General features: G+C 48.0%; 1 long non-coding RNA gene across 1 annotated transcript; it reads left to right on the top strand.

Annotated features, from left to right (window-relative positions):
* Nucleotides 1-14,255: 14,255 nt before the first annotated feature.
* LOC121035257 (uncharacterized) lies at nucleotides 14,256-19,574 on the top strand. Its single transcript, XR_005792830.1, has 2 exons — nucleotides 14,256-14,510; nucleotides 18,023-19,574. It is a non-coding gene; the product is annotated as an uncharacterized LOC121035257 (long non-coding RNA).
* Nucleotides 19,575-20,048: the final 474 nt, after the last annotated feature.

Below are 20,048 nucleotides of genomic sequence, written 5' to 3'. Positions count from 1 at the left end.
AATAATAACTCTCCTTTTGTGACTCTAAAATCCTTTAAAAACACCAGGAACACCTGGGTGACTCAGTCGGTTAAGCGTCTGACGCTTTGATTTCGGCTCAGGTCATGATCTCACGATTTGTGAGTTCGAGTCCTGTGTGGGGCTCTGTGCTGACAGTGCTGAGCCTGTTTGGGATTCTCTTTCTCCCCCGCCCCTGCTTAAACTCTCTCTGTCTCTCTCTTTCAAAATAAAAATAAATAAACATTTAAAAAATGCAAAAAAAAAGGTTATTTCCCAAATGATCTCATTTTAACCTCATGGTGTCCTGTGATCAAGAAAGTTCAGGGACTCTTTGCTCGTGTTACCAAAAAAAAAAAAAAAAGCCAAGGGTACTCAAGAGATTTGCTCAGGAAATTTGAATCTGTCGCTGGAAAAAGCAGGTCTGTGAACCTCTTATTTCCAGATTACCACCCTCGTCTTTGAAGGAAACCTTAAGATGATTCATATTCATTTTGCCAGCTGGGAGGCCTTCACTCTTCCAAAGACACTGAATTAAAATGTCACTGTCCTTTTCCACAGGCGCATTTCCAAGAGGTAGTTACCAGCGTCCAACCTCCAGGCGTGGTCATTATGGAGATGGGTGGATGGGTGTCTTTTCACCATTATCACCATTATCAATAACCATGTGCCAAGGCTGGCCTGCTTTGTCCTTTTATTTAAAAATAGGAAGAAGAGGAGGAGAGGTTGAGGGAGGGAGGGTGAGCAAGGAATATCTTGCTTCCTTTCCCCCCTCCCCCCCCCCCCTTAAACTTGAATCTGAGAATTTGCCTCCAGCTTTCTCTTTTCCAACCAAGCAAAAAATACCTTAAAAGTGAAGTGAAAAGATGGCCTAATGATGGTAGTTAAGTATTTCTGATGTGACAATTCTGCAAAGGCCGGGAAGGGACGTAAGCTTATAATTGGGGCGAAGAGTATGTTCTGTTCTGTGCTGGGCACACGGTTCCTTGGGCCAGGTTGTCACAAGGCTGGGCCTGAGACTCTCAAGGCTGCATCTACCCGATCCTTACCCGGCCCCGTGACATCTCACGTATTTGTATCGTCATGCTTTCCGTTTGGCACAGTCATTCAGTTAGCATTAGGGCAAGTTCCCTGGGAAGCAGACTCCGCCAGAGGGAGGTTAGCTGGGGTTGCTCTCAGAAACAGCACGGGGAAGGGAGTGAGAGAAGAAGAAGTGGGTGGAGGGGGAAGCTGAACCGCCATGCACTTGCCCCAGGGGCCACAGGCAGCTCTGGAGCCGAGCTGGCCCATCAGAGTTACCCTAACCTGGCATCCCAGGGTGGGGCTCGGCTTCTGTAGCTCCATACGGACTCTTCACGCTGGGGAGTGGCCTCCAGCTGGGGAGACAGAACCTTGGGCCAGCAGTTCCCTGCAGCCCGGGGCAATTTCCAGAGAAGGAAGGAGGTACCAGAAACTGGGGGGGGGGGATGAGTGCCTTGGTCCTGAAGGAGATCGGGGTGGCCTACTCCATTATTCGTCGTACGTGTCCTCTTCCCTCAGAATACAAGGTGGTGGAGGGAGCCATCTTGTGTTTGCCCTGCATTTGCTCCCCCGGGGCCCACAGCCCCCGTTGGCACACAATAGGTGCTCAGTGCACGGTTGTGGAAGTAATACAGAATGGGTTGACACTTTTCATTCTGCATATTTCTTATCGCCTTAAACATGGAGGCAGATGGATTCCTGTAACACATTTCCCTAGAAATATTTTTAAAAACTTTTAATCTTTATTTATTTTTGAGAGAGACAGAGACAGAGTATGAGTGAGGGAAGGGCAGAGAGGGAGGGAGACACAGAATCTGAAGCAGGCTCCAGGCTCTGAGCTGCCAGCACAGAGCCCGACGCGGAGCTTGAAGTCACAAACTGCGAGATCATGACCTGAGCCAAAGTCGGACGCTTGACCGACTGAGCCACCCAGGGGCCCCTTCTTTCTTTCCAAGTCCAGTCTAGAATCACACAATGCATTTAGTGGCCCTATCTCTCTAGCATTTTTTAATCTGGAGAGTTCCTCAACTTCTTTTTGTCTTTCACGACACTGATATTTTTGAAACACTCGGTCTAGTTGTTTTGCACAGTGTTCCTCAGTTCGCTTTTGTCTGTTCCCTCATGATACATGCAGGTTAAACATTTTTGACAGGAATACTATATATGTGATGATGCTGTGTTCTCAGGAATCACACTGGGAGGCAGATGATGCTGTTTGTTCCATTATTGGCCATGTTAAATTGGATCATTTGGTTAAGGCAATGTCTGCCAGGCTGATCTATATCAAAAATATCCTTTTCTTGGGGCGCCTGGATGGTTCAGTCAGTTCAGTGTCTGATTCCTGATTTCTGTTCAGGTCATGATCTCACGGTTCATGAGTTTGAGCCCCACTTCGGGCTCCATGCGTTGGTGCAGAAACTGCTTGGGATTCCCTTTCTCTGTGCCCCTTCCCCACTCATTCTCTCTCTCTCTCTCTGTTCCCTCCTGCACCAAAAATAAATAAATAAACTTAAAAAAAAAATTTTTTTTAATGTTTATTTCTTTTTGAGAGAGAGAGAGAGAGAGAGAGAGAGAGAGAGAGAGAGACAGAGCACGAACAGGGGAGGAGCAGAGAGAGAGACACATACACACACAGAATCCGAAGCAGGCTCCAGGCTCTGGGCTGTCAGCACAGAGCCCGATGCAGGCCCCGAACTCACCAACCGTGAGATCGTGACCTGAGCTGAAGTCGGATGTTCAACTGACTGAGCCACCCAGCCGCCCCTAAATAAATAAACTTAAAAAATATATATATCCTTTTCTCTTTGTATTTAATGATTGTGATGTGACACTCTGAGACTGTATGAGTTCCGTTTCCCCAGAATTGTTCTGTCAATGACTTTAGCATCCGCTGGTGATTCTTGCTTAACGCAAGTGTTATCGTGATTATAAAACAACATAACACTTTTGGAAATAAAAATATCTCACCTGGCTGGCAAACACTAATTGTAGCATCTCTGTAGTTGGACATTCGACATGTTATAAAACCATCATAAGGATATAGATCATAGGATTCCTCATCGGAAGTACAGCTCAGGCCCAGACTTCGCCACACTGGATAACTACCCTCTAAAGTTTTTACTGAATGAACTGGAGATGAGAAATAGAAACCCATATCGTTCTTGGGACTCGAAGCAGAATTAGGCTCTCGTCACAGTGGGATCAATCGAAGAATTCCATGTGCTGTGCTCTAGATGTGAATGTGGAGAGGCTGGAAGGACCCCCAGGGTTTCTTGGACTGTTCAGTCTCTAAGATACGTGCAGAATCAAACAACAAAGAAATGAATACTGTAGGAAGGAAAAGTACTCCTACTGGCAAAACCCCACTGAGTCATCAGCTGTTAATAGCATGGAGGTATATTCAACCTGATTTTCCCGATGTGTTTTCTAAGTATCTATCTATCTATATACCTACATACATGAATGTTTGTGCTTACACATTTCAAAGGGCTTATATTTTATATATTACCTGTATATGACCAATACATAGAGTGGTATGTAAGTAAACCTATAAAGATAGGTTGCCTCCCTAATAAAAAAAAATTTTTAAGTTTACTTATTTTGAAAAAGAGAACAAGGGAGGGGCAGAGAGAGGGGGAAAGAAAATCCACAGTCAGGCTCCACACTGTCAGCACAGAGCCCAGCACGGGGCTCAGTCCCACAAACCGTGAGATCATGACTGAAGCCAAAATCAAGAGTGGGACGCTTACCCGGCTCAGCCACCCAGGTGCCCCTACTTACAATCTTGGTGAGATGACAATGGACTATTCATGTTGCGGGGATCGTGTAAATTGTTCACATAGCTGTGCAGTGCCCTGTGCTTTTATTTATTTATTTATTTATTTATTTTTTTGTGCAATACCAGTTTTGCTTGACTTCAGTGATATTCTTGTTCCTTCCTTCGCATAGTTTTCTAGCTTCCTGGCACCAATTCACTCCCAGACTCTCAGCCAGCAGTGTAAATCTCTTCTTATTGTACTCATTTGTATCAGGTAATGCATCTGTTCCCTGTTGCTCCTGGTGACGTAGCTTCCGGTTCCTTCATCCTCCTCCTTCCCCTCTAGATCTGCACGGCCAGGGAATCCAAAATGGCCACCATATTCCTGGGGACTCTCTCTCCTCTCTCTGCTGTGTCTGCTGTTTACTAGATTCCATGTCTGTCTCTTCCTTGGTTTCTTCCCTTATTTTTGACGGAGAACATTCTCTAGTAGCTTTCTAAGAAAGGTGCGCATGGTATGTATGTTTGGAGATCAGGCGCAATTGTAACTTGCACGACGCTATTCCCTGATAGGTTTCCTGAATATAGAATTACAGATCAGAAAGAATTTTCCTTTGTGATTTTAAAGCACGGCCCTAATGTTTTCTTCCGGCGATACTGTCGAGAATTCTGGTACCATTCTGATTGCTGACCTTTTCCATGTGAGCAGCTGTTCCCATCGGGGAGCTTGCGCGATGTTCTCTTCATCTCCAGGGCTCTGAAATTGTACTCGGCTGTATCCTGATGGAGGTCTTCTTTGGCTCATTACACCAGGCCACTCAGTGCAGAAACTCATGGCCTGTAATTCTGGAGCGTTTTCTTGAATTACTCCTTTGATCATTGCTTTCCCTCAGTTTTCTCTGTCTACAATGCCTGTTATTTGGATATTGTCCCTCTGCAGCTAATTTTCTGTTATTTCCCCCCACTCTTGTCTTTGCTGTTTTCTACCTTTTGTTTTGTTTTTATTGTTCTATCCTCTGAGGCTGTTCTTCCGGTTTATCTTTTAGCCCTTCTACTAAGCTGCTACTAAGTTTTTTAGATTTTCTTCTGCTCCTGCACTGTTCTGTTTTCTCCAAGTTCTTGTTTGTATTGGCTAGCTATTAGCACGAGAGGGCCGCATAAGGGGTCATCCCCAATTTACTGGGCTATATTAATAAACACTTATTTTTCACTTGTGAGTCCTCATATGGCTGCGGGTTGGCTGTTGTGTCTCTGGTGTGTGTTTCTCACTCTTCTGGAACCAGACAGCCGTCCAGGATATGTTCTCATGTGGAGGGCAAAAGCTGAAGAAGGTATGCCCCAGCATAAGAGCTCATTTCAATCCTTGGTTTATGTCACATTCACAAACATCTCGTTGATCAAAGCAGATGACGTGACCAAACTTAACACATTGGAACCGGGTGCTACATTTGTCCACGATGGAAGGGAGAGGGGGTAAGATATTTGCTGAACAATAGACCAAGCTTTCACATCATTCTTCCATGTGTTTGTTGGGGTTGCTGTGTTTCACGTTAGAAGCTCCTAGAATGTTTGGTGAGCCTTGCCGGTTCTGCTCATACTCAAAAGTGAGGCACCGAGAAAGCGATTGACAGGCTTTATGGCAACGAGCTGGACTTGCTGACTTGTGAGCTGTGTAGGATAATCCGACTGGGTTGTTTCACAGCAGGTTCCAGTGGATCTTGTTCTTTGAGTAGCTCAGTTGCTAAGAGAAAGATCTTACAGTGTTCTGCATAGGAGGTATAACACTGGCTTTCAGCAACCTGGGAATCAAGTGGAAGAAGGGGGGCCAGGGATTTCACTATTTTTGGTTAACAACCCCTATTTTCAGTATGGTTCCCCTGCCTCAACTATGCCTGATATCCCTGATCCCAGAATATCTCTGGTTCAGCCTCTTCAGAAAGTAGACCTTTAGGCTTCTGCTGGTTGGTAGGGGGGAGGTCACCAGCAGAGTGGAGTTGAGGTAGGAATCTGGGGCCTGCTTCTTATGTAGGCTTTCAATAAATGCTCCCATTTTTAGATCGCCCTGGACACCCATCCATCGAGGTGCCTTGTGCCAGCCACTTAGGAGCCATTCTGGAGCTCCATGGCATCAATGTCCTTTCTTCTAGGCTTCTCCCATTGCTAATTTAAGATTTAGCTTTACCTGGTACATGACGTCGGCTGTCAACTTTCCAGTCTCCAAGTGTTTGTTCTGTCGTTTCGTTTTCTATTCTCTCTCGGGTTGTGATTTTGTGCATTTTCATACTCTCACTGTCACCTTAGTTCTGGACAGAGTGGCTCTAGCACAAGGGCTTAATCTACCACAATTTACCAGAAGTTTCTCAACTTACTAGTATTGTTTCACTAACCCATGTATCTAGAATATCTTTCTACAGCAATGTGAAGATAACTTTTTGCTTAATTTTCTTACTGTTGTGTATAACTCAGTCAGTCTTTTTGTTATGGCCACTTGGATAATTTCCAACCCTTTGGTACTAAAATAATGCAAGGTGAACATGTCTGTGAACATTGGTGGATATTTATTTATGTATTTATTTTAATGTTTGTTTTGAGGAGGCGGGGGAGGGACAGAGAGAGAGGGAGACACGGAATCCGAAGCAGGCTCCGCGCTCTGAGCTGTCAGCACAGAGCCCAGCGCGGGGCTCCAACTCACGAACCCATGAGATCATGACCTGAGCTGAAGTCGGTCACTTAACCGACTGAGCCACCCAGGCGCCCCTCCATTGGTGGATATTTCCGAACAAACGTTCTGAGTAGTGTAATTGCTGGATGTGAGTTTTAAGGCTCACTGCTTTTGGAAGCGTGGAGGGAACAGCAGGTGTCTGGGCCCTTGAAGTTTCTGCCTGCCCAGATCTGGTGTCCTAGGGACCTGTCCAGCGTGTCCTCACAAAACCTGATGCCAGGAAATGGCAGTCTCTTATTCATGATGCAGATGGAGCCCTTGGGTCAGGTTTAGAACAGAGTATCGATCCCAAGACCGTGCACAAAGCAGTCAGTGATGGACAGCTGAAGATGAGACAGAGTCTACGCTTCAGGAGTTTAAAATGTTTTGCAGCCATGAAACGGCGGCACTGAAGAGGAACCACCTGGACTTCCTCTTCCCTGAAACTGGGCATGTGTACGATGATCACGTGACAACCGATGTTTGCCCTGTCTTTGTAGGCACCTCTGAACATGCTTCTTACAGAATAAATGGAAGAGAAGAGACAGAGTACCAACTCCCAAAGCCCTGATGAAGTCACGACTCCACATGTCCCCAGGTTGGTGACAACCCCCGGGGGCTGCTCAGAAATGACTGCCAGTTTCTCCTTTACTTGCCCAGTAATACCTGCCCCCCGCCCCCCGTCCACTCTGCAGCTGTCCAGATGGTCCCCCATGCCTCTGCCACTCGAGAAGGAAAGTAGATGAGATTAACTTGTTTAAATCTGTGCTTCAAACACTCGGGGCAGGAAGGAAGCAAAAAAGGCTGGCTATAGCATTGAGTTAGAATTTCTTTTTGAGGGTATTTATCATATTTATTTCACTCCCAGAGTTGGTCACATGTCAGGTAGGGTTAGGATGCCAGGATAAAGCAGAAGCAAAGCCACAAAGACCACACAGAGAACATAGCACCTAACAGTTTCTTCTCAATGTTTTGTTGAATCTTGCTTGGGTCTACTTCACCCATTAAAGAGGGTAATGATTTGTTACTTGTGCGTTTTTTAAAATATTGAGGCAATCTACCTGTTATATATTTAAAATAGAAATTGCTCCTATAATAGACACCATTTATTATTTTCAAGAACCAAAACCTTTACATGCGGGGCACCTGGGTGGCTCAGTTGGGTAAGCATCCAGCTCTGATTTGGGCTCAGGTTGAGATCTTGCAGTTCATGGGTTCAAGCCCCATGTCGGGCTGTGTGCCGACAGCACTCAGCCTGCTTGGGATTCTCTCTCTCTCTATCTCTCCCACACTTGTGCTGTCTGTCTCTCAAAATAAATAAACTTTAAACAGTTTAAAAAAAAAAAAAAAGGGATGCCTGGGCGGTTCAGTCGTTTAAACGTCTGACTCTTGGTTTCAGCTCAGGTCAGGATCTCCTCGTTTGCGGGATTGAGCCCCACGTTGGGCTCTGTGTTGACAGCTCAGAGCCTGCTTGGGATGCTCTCTCTCCCTCTCTGTGTCTGCCCTTCCCCCACTCTCCCTCTCTTTCTCTCAAAATAAATAAACAAACTTAATTTTTAAAAATTTTACATGCAGTATCTCATTTGGATGCGCTTAACTCCTTGTGGTGGGTATTTTTATTACACCCATTTTCTACCCTCCTTTTATAGATAAGGACGTAAGCTAAGAGAAGTTGCAAATCTCACCCAAGGTCACAGGCTAATAAATCGTGAGATTTGAGCCCAGCATTCTGACCCCCGAGCCTGTGCTGTTTCCCCACAATACTTACATTTCTTCAGATCACCTCACAGTCTTAATCATGCATGATTAAGGCCATATACTGACAGTCGTATTCAAGTGTTCAAAGTGGTTTGTACTCTGCTCTCTTTCCTCCCACTTAACGTATCAAACATGTTTCCACGTTTCCCCCGTCGGTATAATTGTCATTTCCATTTTAATAGGCTCATAGTATTTCACTGAATCATCATAGCGTCATTTACCAAACCATCCCCCCCATCGGGGTTTTATGTTTTCACTGTTTTTGGTTCTCATGGACAACACTGTGATGAGCTCTGGGCTCTCGGCTTTTGCTTTATTTTTTTTTAATTTTTTTTTCAACATTTATTTATTTTTGGGACAGAGAGAGACAGAGCATGAACGGGGGAGGGGCAGAGAGAGAGGGAGACACAGAATCGGAAACAGGCTCCAGGCTCTGAGCCATCAGCCCAGAGCCCGACGCGGGGCTCGAACTCACGGACCGCGAGATCGTGACCTGGCTGAAGTCGGATGCTTAACCGACTGCGTCACCCAGGCGCCCCTCGGCTTTTGCTTTAAAAACCTGTATCTCCTTAGGATAGTTTCCTAGCGTTGGGATTTGCCGCATATGACCAGCTTGCTTTCCAAAGTGTTATTCGTTACATTACTGCCAGGAGTGCATCGGTGGCCCAATTTCTCTGTATCCTCACTAGAGTTAGCCTAACGGAGCACATGCAAACAGGAGTACGGACTAAATGTAGGGCTATTATGATTATTGTTGCAACGAACACTATTACGAACGGTCAAATGGTCATTGGTGCCGCTACCCCTCATTTCTCTGCGGTTCCCCTCCCTGTCGCTTTAATATCCTCACTTGAGGTCGCAGTGCTGAGTTTGGCTCCGTTCCAGGACACCGGCAACCCGGGGAGGAACTGAAAAAGGCAATCCATTATGCAGACACCAACAGCTGGTGCTAAAAGTTGTTCCTTCTCCTGCATTTGCGATCCCTATACCCCACCTCTTTGCATTAACCAAAAAAAAATAATAATAATAAAAATTGGGAACATTTTGGTCCTCACCCTCCCCACTCTTCCCTCCTGTTTCTGCAAGTTAAGTGGTCTCCCTGCCGGTGTTGACCCGTCCTCTCCACCCCCAAAGCCATCAGGCTGATTTCTGATCCTTGCCCTCACTTGCCTGTCCACACGTTTTCTAACCCGACTCCCTTCTTCCCCTAACCCTCCCCACGCGCAGCTGCCCGTGAACCGACCTGAGGCAGTTCCCTGCCTCGAAGTTGGCCCCTCAGGAATGGTTGGCCCAAAAGTTGGCCCAACCTGCGGTGTCTGGTCCCCTCCACAGTGTACCCCCCCGCCCCCCCAGCCTCACTTCCTTCCGCTTTCTCCGTTTGCTCCCCATATGCCTCATCAGTCCTTGGGATGGGGTCTTCCCAGCTCTACCAGTTGCGTAACTGGACAGGCGCGACACGCAGAAGCTTGGAGACCGTTCCCCCACCGACGTCTGTGTCCGCCGCTCTGAATCACTCTAGGGTGGGGGGAACCTGGGAAAGTGTCTGAGGCATCTTTAAAGCCACCATGAGTACGATGGCACGGGCACTCAGCAGGTTTTCCGCTTGGAATCGTGCCAGCTCCCTTTCCCCATCTAGCATGGAGCTAGAGGGAGCTCTCTGACCGCAGCCTGGGCCCCGTCCCTGCCCCAGCTTCCCACTGTCTCCATAGGGTGTCATCTCGTGCCGAGTAGGAGCTGCTCCGTCTCTAGCCCTGCACTTTCATCCTCCCGGAGCTCCAGCCTGCTCTCACCCTGTCTCCGGCCCTCTGCCCAGCCCTACGCACCTGCTTACAGGTCCCTGGACGGAGGTTCTCTTGGGAACCTCCAGGCCATCCACAGGCGCTGGCCTCTGTCTGGAGCGCCCTCTCAGTCCTCCACCTTCCTGGCGTACTTCTCTCTCATGGCTCCAGCCAGACGCCACCTCCTCTGCAAAGTCTCCTAAGACCTTCGCGGACAGAGTTAGGCATTAGTGACTACGTGACGCCATCCACTTATGTGTATACACGCATCGCGTTATACTGATTGGTCGGAATCTCTCTCCACTAGATAGCGACTCCTCCAGGGAAGAGGACCGTGTTTGATTCGTTTTGGCTTTCCCCATGCCTGGCATCAGCTCTCGTACAGGCGGTTGCTTCTGGACAGAGTATAGCTAGAGTTCTGTCTCCTCTAACAAATAGGATGGACCAGATCTCCAGCCCAACCATCTCACGAAGAGCCCAGCTCTGGAGGATGGGAGGATATAGGTTGGAACAGAAGTGGACCCTGACCCCTGTATCTCCCTCTCCCCTGGCCCCATTAGGGTAAAGACTGGAAACTTCTCTGGGAGCCTTTTGGTTCTGGATAGGAAAAAAGAAAAGAGGAAGCAGCGTCTGCCCCATCACCATGAAAGGAGAGGCTTGGGGGTTTCCTCCGCTCCTCCAGACCCGCATGTCTCCAGACTCAGGGGAAAAGGGAGGAACTGGTGGGTGGGCAGGAAGTGATCAAAACTGGGAGTTATTAACTGATTATCTGCTTTCAACGGACTGTCTGTTCGTTTTGAAAACAAAGGGTTGCAGACCTGGAGAAAAGCATACATGTGGTGCCTGTTTCCCTAGAGCATTTAGCTGCCTTCCACCTGAACAAAATTCCGGTTCTGTGAATCACAAAGAAGGGAGTCTGCTGGTTCACGGCTGTGGTTCAGTTCCAAGCCCACACTCCACACTCTTCTGTGTGATGCTGGGACTGGGGCACTTTGGCCTCACTTCTCCTTTGCCAGAGGGTCCCTGTTAATTCTGGCCGACAGCATCATCAGAGGGAGACTGGAAAGCGAGGGGAGGGAGGAGGCAGCTCCCATGCTTGTTTGCCTGCTGGTCCTACTAACATCACCGGGACGATGCTTCTTTACCCACAGCAGTGTTGGCTTCAGGAACAGCTGGTTCCAGTTTCCAGAATCTTTCATTCTCCCCGAACGAGCCTTGTGGTGTGTCTGCACCAGTCTGTCCATGGCTCGGAGTCGGAGTCTCGTTCCTTCAGCCCCTCCTCTGAGCTCCTGGGTTACCAGCACCCACTGGGGAGCACAGCCCTCCGGGGAGTTCTGGGGCCCACCGTGTGCAGCCCCTTGCTTCTGAGTCTCAATAGGCCTCAGTCTCTTTTCTTCATTCCTGCAGCAGCCCTGTTTTTCCCCCCTTGTCCTCCCCTTTGGCTTTTTCAGTCTCCCAATCCCTGCAACCAATTTCTCGTATTAAATTATCTCTGCTAAAATAACTGGTCTGGTTTCTCTTTCCCTGACCAGTCCAGGGAGAACGGCTGTTGGGAAGCTACCACTAACGTCCAGCTCAGTTGCAATTTCAAAGTCACCTCTGATCGTGGTCATTGTCATAATAATGATTCCCACTTACTAATATCTAGGTATGGCACACACCATGTGTCAGATTTGAATGTATTATGACAGACTAGACATAGAGAAGGACAACGGCTAGACCATGTGTGACAACAGAACTCTGGCCCACAGAGTGCAAACTGGTGCAGCCACTCTGGAAAACAGTGCGGAGGGTCCTCAAAAAATTAAAAACAGAACTAGCCTATGGCCCAGCAATAGCACTACTAGGAATTTAACCAAAGGATGCAAGAGTGCAGATTCGTAGGGGCACATGTACCCCAATGTTTATAGCAGCGCTTTCAACAATAGCCAAATTATGGAAAGAGCCCAAATGTCCATCAACTGATGAATGGGTAAAGAAGAGATGGGGCGTGTGTGGGGGGGAGGGGTGAGGGGGGGTGGGGGGGCGGGGGGTGGAATACTACTTGGCAATGAAAAAGAATGAAATCTTGCCATTTGCTACAATGTGGATGGAATGGGAGGGTATTGTGCTAAGTGAAATAACTCAGAAAAAGACAGATATCATATGTTTTCACTCATATGTGAAAGTTGAGAAACTTAACAGAAGACCATGGGGGAAGGAAAAGGGAAAAAAATAGTTACGAACAGAGAGGGAGTCAAACCGCAAGAGACTCTTTTTTTTTTTTTTTTCAACGTTTATTTATTTTTGGGACAGAGAGAGACAGAGCATGAACGGGGGAGGGGCAGAGAGAGAGGGAGACACAGGATCGGAAACAGGCTCCAAGCTCCGAGCCATTAGCCCAGAGCCCGACGCGGGGCTCGAACTCACAGACCGCGAGATCGTGACCTGGCTGAAGTCGGACGCTTAACCGACTGCGCCACCCAGGCACCCCTGCAAGAGACTCTTAAATACAGAGAACAAACTAAGGGTTGATGGGGAGGATGGGGGAGGGGGAAATGGGTGATGGGCATTGAGGAGGGCACTTGTTGGGATGAGCACTGGGTGTTGTATGTAAGCGATGAATCACGGGGATCTACTCCCAAAGCCAAGAGCACACCGTATACACTGTATGTGAGCTAACTTGACAATAAATTATATTACTCTGCCCACCCCCCCACCCCCCAAAAAAAGAACTCTGACCTACAGGACTCAGTCACCGACCACCAGCTTCCCTAATTTTTGCTCTTGCTTCCAACCCGGGACCAACCACAGAAAGCCAACTATGTCTCCCAAACCAATCACAGAAGATGGCCAGCCGGCTTCTAGTTAGCCAGCCTCCAGCTTCTCCATGGCAATAGCCTCCAATCGGGGCACACCCGAAACCTTCCCCTTTCCTCTGCCTCCCCCCGCCTGCTTCTGAGTCTCTGCGAGCTCAGTGATGGTGGCTGCTTCCTTGCTATGGCAAGTTCTGTGTGTTATTTGGGTCATCTTCATTTATTTCCACAATTAGTGGTATTTCCTACTGTCATCCAGCAAAGCAGACATAATTCCGCCCATTTCCCAGATGAAGAAACTAGCATTCAGAGAGGCCCAAGTATATAACAATTAGGTGACAGAGCCAGGATTCAAACGCAGGTAAATCTGACTCCCAATCCTGAACTGGCCCCAGCCTACCTCTATCATGGCACTCCTCCCCCAGTGTTTATTGTTTCCTATTGTGATTATACCTTCAGGAAGTTGCCTCCCTGACTAGCCCGTGCCTTTGTCAGAGTTAGGGCGTGCAACTTACAAATGTTGTATTCTCAACACCCACTCAAGGCATGACAGCCAGTCGATGCCCCTAAACGTTATTCAGTAATAATGCTGAGGAAATGTCTCCGATTATCCTTCCCCAGCTGACACTTTGAGAAGGAAATGACATCAGTTGAGTGAATGATCCAGGATGTATAAAACTCTCTTTTCTCCCCCCCCCCCACCCCCACCCCGGGGCTGTGGTGTAGACTGTGGACACGGATATGGAGGAAGGTAGCGCCCGCCATCTGCACGTCATGGGGGCTTACAAGCAGGTGTCAGTGGGACCAGGGATCTGATAGAAACAGGAGCCAAGGCATGCTTGTGCTGTACCTGCATGAGGTCAAAATGAACAAAGTTGCCCGAGTCCAGAATCAGTCATCGCAGCGAGTTAGCATTTTGCAGTTATGTGAAGTAGCTGGTTGTCTTCTTCATCAACTCCCACACACATTATTTTTTTTAACTGAATTTTCTTTTTTTTTTAATTTTTTTTAATGTTTATTTATGTTTGAGAGAGGGAGACACAGTACCAGCAGGAGAGGGGCAGCGCGAGAGAGAGTGAGAGAAGGAGACACAGAATCCGAAGCAGGATCCAGGCTCTGAGCTGTCAGCACAGAGCCCGACGCGGGGCTCGAACCCACAAACCACGAGATCATGACCTGAGCCGAAGTTGGACGCCCATCCGACTGAGCCACCCAAGTGCCCCATCACACACCTGGTTTTTTTGACGAGGAAATGATACCTACTCTATTTTATTTTTTAAGTTAATTCACTTATTTTTAAAATGTTCACCTATTTTTGAGAGAGAGTGAGTGAACGGGGGAGGGGCAGAGAGAGAAGAAGACCGAAGATCCTACGCGGGCTCTGTGCTGTCACAGAGCCCGATGTGGGGCTCAGACTCATGAACCGTGAGATCATGACATGAGCCAAAGTCGGATGCTCAACCGACTGAGCCACCCAGGGCGCCCACGCACAAATATCTTGTGTGCTGTTGTCAAAACCCTGCGTCTGCGGACCTGGAGAAGGCAGAGACCAAAACCCCACCCTGTAACCAGAAATGCTGGGAGGACCCGCCACACCAGGGCCGACCACCAGGTGGCACTAGTGCTGAGCTAATATGGGCTCGGCTTTTCCGCTCAGCTTTCCCGAGAGGCCGCCGCATTTAACAGAGGCCAGTGATTAGCAGGTAAAATAAAAACGAGCTGGAAATCGGGCTGCTCTTATAATCCCACAGCGAGCCTTTTATGCGATTGTGACTTTTATCATTAAGAGGGCGTTTGTTCTGCAGCAGAGGCCTGAATTAGCAGTGGTTTTAAGAACTGAATCCAGCCTAATGTTCAGACTACACTAAGCAAGGTCATGAGGGCTTTCAGAGAAGTGACCTGAGCGATCTCCCAGCAGGATTAATGTAAATAAGGTTTTCTTTGATTAGCACCGTTCTCCTGCCCAGGGCTTTCAAAATTACAGGATTTCTGAGGATCACAGTTTAATTGCTTAATTGTACAAAAATAATACTTAATAAAGAGCCAAGCAAACAAAAATGACAGCAACATCTTCCAGGCTATCAGCAGCTCCTGGAGGCGGCCTGACATGGGCGAAAGAATGGGTGTTGGATTTGCACTTGGGTTCAGGTCATAGCTCTGCCTCTTCCGACCTGCACATCTTCCAGCGAGTTCTCAGAGCCTGTGTCTTTATTAGATCTGGGTGGTACAGTGTGCATCATAGACTGGTGGGGGTTAAACCGTGTGGCATCTGAAAATGCCTAGAACAATGCATCGCGCCTAGTAGGTATGTAGTAAGCACAGATTTCTTCCCTCCCCCCGTTGCCTGGATGGTGGGGCTTTCCGTGGATAATTAAAGTGGATGTGCTGTCCTTTTTCAGTCTGCATGCCCAGGATTTCAGTCCTTGGAAATCATTCCTCATCGACTGTTCCATTCTGACTCACACGTTTTGAGACACAGCTACCCAGGGCAGATAGCTGTATGGGATGAAGGGTTTTTGTTTAAGACGCAGATTAAGGATCAATGCAGACCTCCCCATCATGGGCTGTACTGTCGCCTCCTTCGCCTCCTACGTGGCTGGCTTTCAAAATCCCTCCGCCTTCCTGAAGACGGCCTCTCTGAGGAGGCAGGGGAGGGTCCCCGGGACTGCCAGCACCTTTCTTGCTTCAGCTCTGTCCCCTGAGAAATGTGGCAATTGGGTTGTGGGTTTGGTCCGGTTCGGGGGGGGCACACTGGAAGGGCAGGGTGTGGTTTTTGAAATCTCTGAGGCCTCTCTCCGGGTCTTCAGGAGGTCAGACTATGACACGACTTCTCCCTCTCTCCTCAATGCACAGCCAGAAAGCCAGGTGGGAGCCAGGTGCTGTGTGGGGCCACAGACAAAAGCCTTGGGCCTAGATACTAAAGATGTGGGGTCAAGGCCGGCTCTACTGCTGTCATATCATAAATATTTTGTCCGGTCTTTGTCCCTGGTTCCTGGAACCAAGCTGCTAAAACCCTTGGAGAGAGTCTCCTCCGTGAACCCCTTCCATCACACTTGAGTTTATGGTAAGGCGAGGGTTCGGGATGGAGGCTGGTCACCAGAAAGACCGACCATGTGACAAGAGGGATGAGACTTTGAGCCTGGTGGGGAGTGGGGGGCTGGAGAGTCAGTTACCAATCATGCCTGTATGATGAGACCCCAGGAAAAGCTCTAGACACAAGCTCCGTGAACTTCCTGGTTGGTGAACACATTGATGTGTCTGGAGGGTAATGGACTCTGCAGAAAAATGCTCGGCCCCCGGGCTGTACCCCCAAGGGTAATGTACTCTGATTCCATGAGGAGAGGACACAGAAGCCCTGCGTTCGGGACCCTCCCAAACCTCACCCGATGTGTCTCTTCGTTTGGTTGGTCCTGATTCATATCCTTTAGCATAAAACTATAATGGAAAGTATAGAATTTTCCTGAGTTTTTAGGGTTGTCTAACACATTACCAAACCTGAGGGAGGTAAGAGGAATCCCCCCGATTTGCAGCTGGGTGGTCAGAATTGTGGGTGGCCTGGCGCCCCCATGTGCAGCCGATATCTAAGTGGGGGCAACCTGTCGGGGACCATGCCTGCCACTTGTGGGGTCAGCACCAACACAAGGTGGTTAGCGCCGAATTGAAATGCAATTTACCAGTTGGCATCACAATAGCTTTACAGGTACCTGGTCTCTGGCAATCATTCACCTATAGGGCTTGTTTCCTCATCTATAAAGTGAAGTTGTCTGTGGTGACTCCCATAACCACTCACAGTGAGACCGTATCAGTGAGCGTGCGTGATGTGTTCCTGTTCACGCCGGTTCACCTGGCGACCTTAGGGGAGTGCCGCTCGCCTAAGCCCCGCCTCCGTATCAGGGAGATGGTCCCCTCTGTTCCTATACCTCACTGAATTTTTACCGGGCGAGACTGAGATCATCGATGTGGGAAGGCTTTGAAAAATACTCCACAGTATTTTCAAAACCAAAGTTGCTGCCCTTTTTTTTTTTTTTTTCTAATTTCTGAATGCATCACCCAAAACCAGGTGAAGTCATTTTGACTGAATTTTGAGAGTGAGATAGGCAGACTTAAAAAGTGGGTGGCAGGGTAATAAAAGAAATTCACCCCACGGGGCGCCTGGGTGGCTCAGTTAAGTGTCCGGCTTCGGCTCAGGTCATGGTCTCATGGTCTGTGAGATCGAGCCCCTTGTCGGGCTCTGTGCTGACAGCTCAGAGCCTGGAGCCTGCTTTGGATTCTGTGTCTCCCTCTCTCTCTGTTCCTCCCCTGCTCATGCGCTCTCTCTCTCTTTCTCTCAAAAATAAACATTAAGAGAGAGAGAAAGAAAGAAAGAGAAAAGAAAAGAAAGAAAGAAGGAAAGAAAAAGAAAAAGAAAGAAGAAAGAAAGAAAGAAAGAAAGAAAGAAAGAAAGAAAGAAAGAAAGAAAGAAAGAAAAAGAGAAATTCACCCCAGGAAACCCCAGGGACACTCAAAGAGCTAGACAATCCTCCTCCTGAGGAACAGAAATTAAAGGGTAGTGACAGGCTTTAGTGACTGCTGTGTGCAGGGTCCCAACAACATTGTAAATGCCACATCAGGAGAAAACAACCAGGGGTTTTGACAGGAGCCCTCAGAGGGGTAGACAGTTAAAAACTACAAGTGTCGATTTGCTGTGGATTTCCCTTTGGCAGGATATTTAATGATTCTTTCCAGCCACTCTCAGCAGGACAGCTAGTAGATAGATATGAATCTAATGCAGTGATAGATTCTGATAGGTAGGTTATGGAAATCTAGATGAGAGAGGTTTCAAAATTCTGAGACTCTTATGAATAAAATCCTTTCCCTTCTCCTTTCAATTTACTACCTCTGATCACCCAGGATGGGAGGGGGAGGGATGTGCCTATCTTCTGTCCAAGAAAAAAGCAGAATTGAAACAAGCTGATTTGTGCCCAGGCTTTGCGCTGGGACCTCAGACTGTGGGAAGTGGAGACCCTCTCCCATCCCCCACCCACCTGCTCCTCCTCTTGTGGGAACTTGGGGAAGTTCCCCCAACTAAGTGGGATCTTAATGGAGGCCACTGCTCATTGCCCTGATGAGAAGCCTGGGGGTCACTCTCTTCCCTATCCCCTACTTCCGATCTGTTAACAGGGTCCACTCATTCTGCCTCATAAAATTGTGTCTCAAATCCAATTCTCTTTTCCAGCTCTCCGCGCTGACCCCTCTTCAGGCCCAGGTGGCTCTGAGTCTGCAAGTGAATCTCCGGCCGGACGCAGATTTGTTCAGGAAATTGGACAGCCGAGACCGCAGCTTTGGGTAAGTGGGCACCGGTGGCTTTATCTTGAAAGCAAAAGCTACCAACGTCCCCGTCTCTTTGCTAGACGTGTCTTGGGAAACTAAGACACTACTGTGGATTCTTACATGAGCCTATTTTGTACCCGTTCTATTCAGAGCAGTATAACCTTTGCTTTCTGGCTAATTATCCTGAAGTCCACTTCAGAGAATGTCACTACCCCTAGAGTTTCTGAGGCTGTCAAAGACTAGATCCGCATTTACCTGGTGAAGGGTGTGAGGGCAGTGGGAGGAGTCAGGAGAGGGAACCCTGGAGTCTGAGGCCTGCCACTGCTCGGTTGCCGTGACAATGACAGGACCTCAGCCTCCACCCAGGTGAAATCTCCCGAATCTTAAGCCAAAGGCAGTCAGTTTAAGGGTTGAACCTAACATCTTTGCAATTACATGGTTGCAAATCTGAACAACTTGCTAGAGAGTCAAAATGGGGTCTCAGAGGAGCTCAGGTCTGAAGTACATTCTTGAAAAATGCATTTCCCCCGAAACATGAGTGAGGGACCAGAAGTAGACGGCGGAGGGGAGAGTCTTTGGAAAGTACCAGAAGGCAAAAGACACAATGAGTAGGAGGGAGCAGGAGAGCAGAGATGTGGCTCATTGGACCGAGATCCCGCTGGATCCCAACCATGGGGCATTCATCCGTGCCCTCCAGTGTTCCACAAGCCTGTCCTGAGCGTCTAGTGTCTTCCCCTGATCTACACACTGGTGACACAAAACAAAAAAACAATCTCTGTCCTGGAAGTACTGCTTGGAGGAGAAGACAGATCTGAAAAGGGACTGAGAATCTAGATGGCAGAGGCCAAAACCATCAGTTAAAGTTCCCATATTTGGGACCAGCACCACAACTTGGTACTTTTCCTACCTGGTTACTTATTTAATAGCTGAAAACATCTTAGTGAAGTAGCTATTATACCCCCATTTTACAGATGAAGTAACCTACTGTAAGAGGGTAAATTACTTGCCCAGGCCCCATAGCTATTGCATGGCGGAGCCAGGATTCAAACAAGGGTCTCAGTTTCTAAAACTTCATGTGCTCCCTTCACTCTGCTATTCTCCCTCCGCCATATTGAAAATCCTCACGCGGCTTAATCCTGTCTACGCAGAGGCTCTGCCCACACCTTTGGGCTTCTTCTCCCTCCTCTTGTTCCTGGGCACACTGCCCAAGCTGTCATCAGTTTCCCTTTCCATGCATGGGCCATGCAGGTTTGTTAGGGGGAGACAGACCAAAGCTATCCTCCAAGTTAAAAAAAAAAAAAAAAAAATCCCTCCACAAAGGTGTAGAATGAGGAAAAGAATCCCCACCTAAACATTATATCATGCAAAGAACGAAGGTGACCAAAGAATAAACCAGCCTTCTTCCCATGGGCCAGCCCTCCATTCTGAAAGAAAGCTGGTTACCAAAAGAGCAAAGGGAAAAAAAGAGGAGAGAGAGAGAGTGGCAAACCAAGAAACAGACTCTTAACTACAGAGAACAAAACGGATGGTTCCCAGAGGGGAGGGGGGTTGGAAGATTGGGGAAATAGGCAATGGGGATTAAGGAGCACACTTCTCTCGACGAGCACTGAGTAATGAATAGACGTGTTGAATCACTATATTGTACACCTGGAACTAAAATAACACTGTACGTTAACTATGCTGGAATTAAAAGTAAAAATGAATAGGGCACCTGAGTGGCTCAGTCTGTTAAGTGTCCAACTTCGGCTCAGGTCACAATCTCACAGCTCGTGAGTTCGAGCCCCGCGTCGGGCCCTGTGCCGACAGCTCAGAGCCTGGAGCCTGCTTCGGATTCTGTGTGTCCCTTTCTCTCTGCCCCTCTCCCGCTTGCACGCGCTCTCTCTCTCTCTCTCTCAAAAATAAACATTTTTAAAAAGATTTTGATTAAAAAC

This window comes from Herpailurus yagouaroundi, unplaced genomic scaffold (genome assembly GCF_014898765.1).
Source record: "Herpailurus yagouaroundi ecotype Mexico unplaced genomic scaffold, PumYag 161, whole genome shotgun sequence".
NCBI classification, from domain to species: domain Eukaryota; kingdom Metazoa; phylum Chordata; class Mammalia; order Carnivora; family Felidae; genus Herpailurus; species Herpailurus yagouaroundi.
Note: the sequence above shows the minus strand (reverse complement) of the source record. Positions and strands in the feature narration are given on the sequence as shown.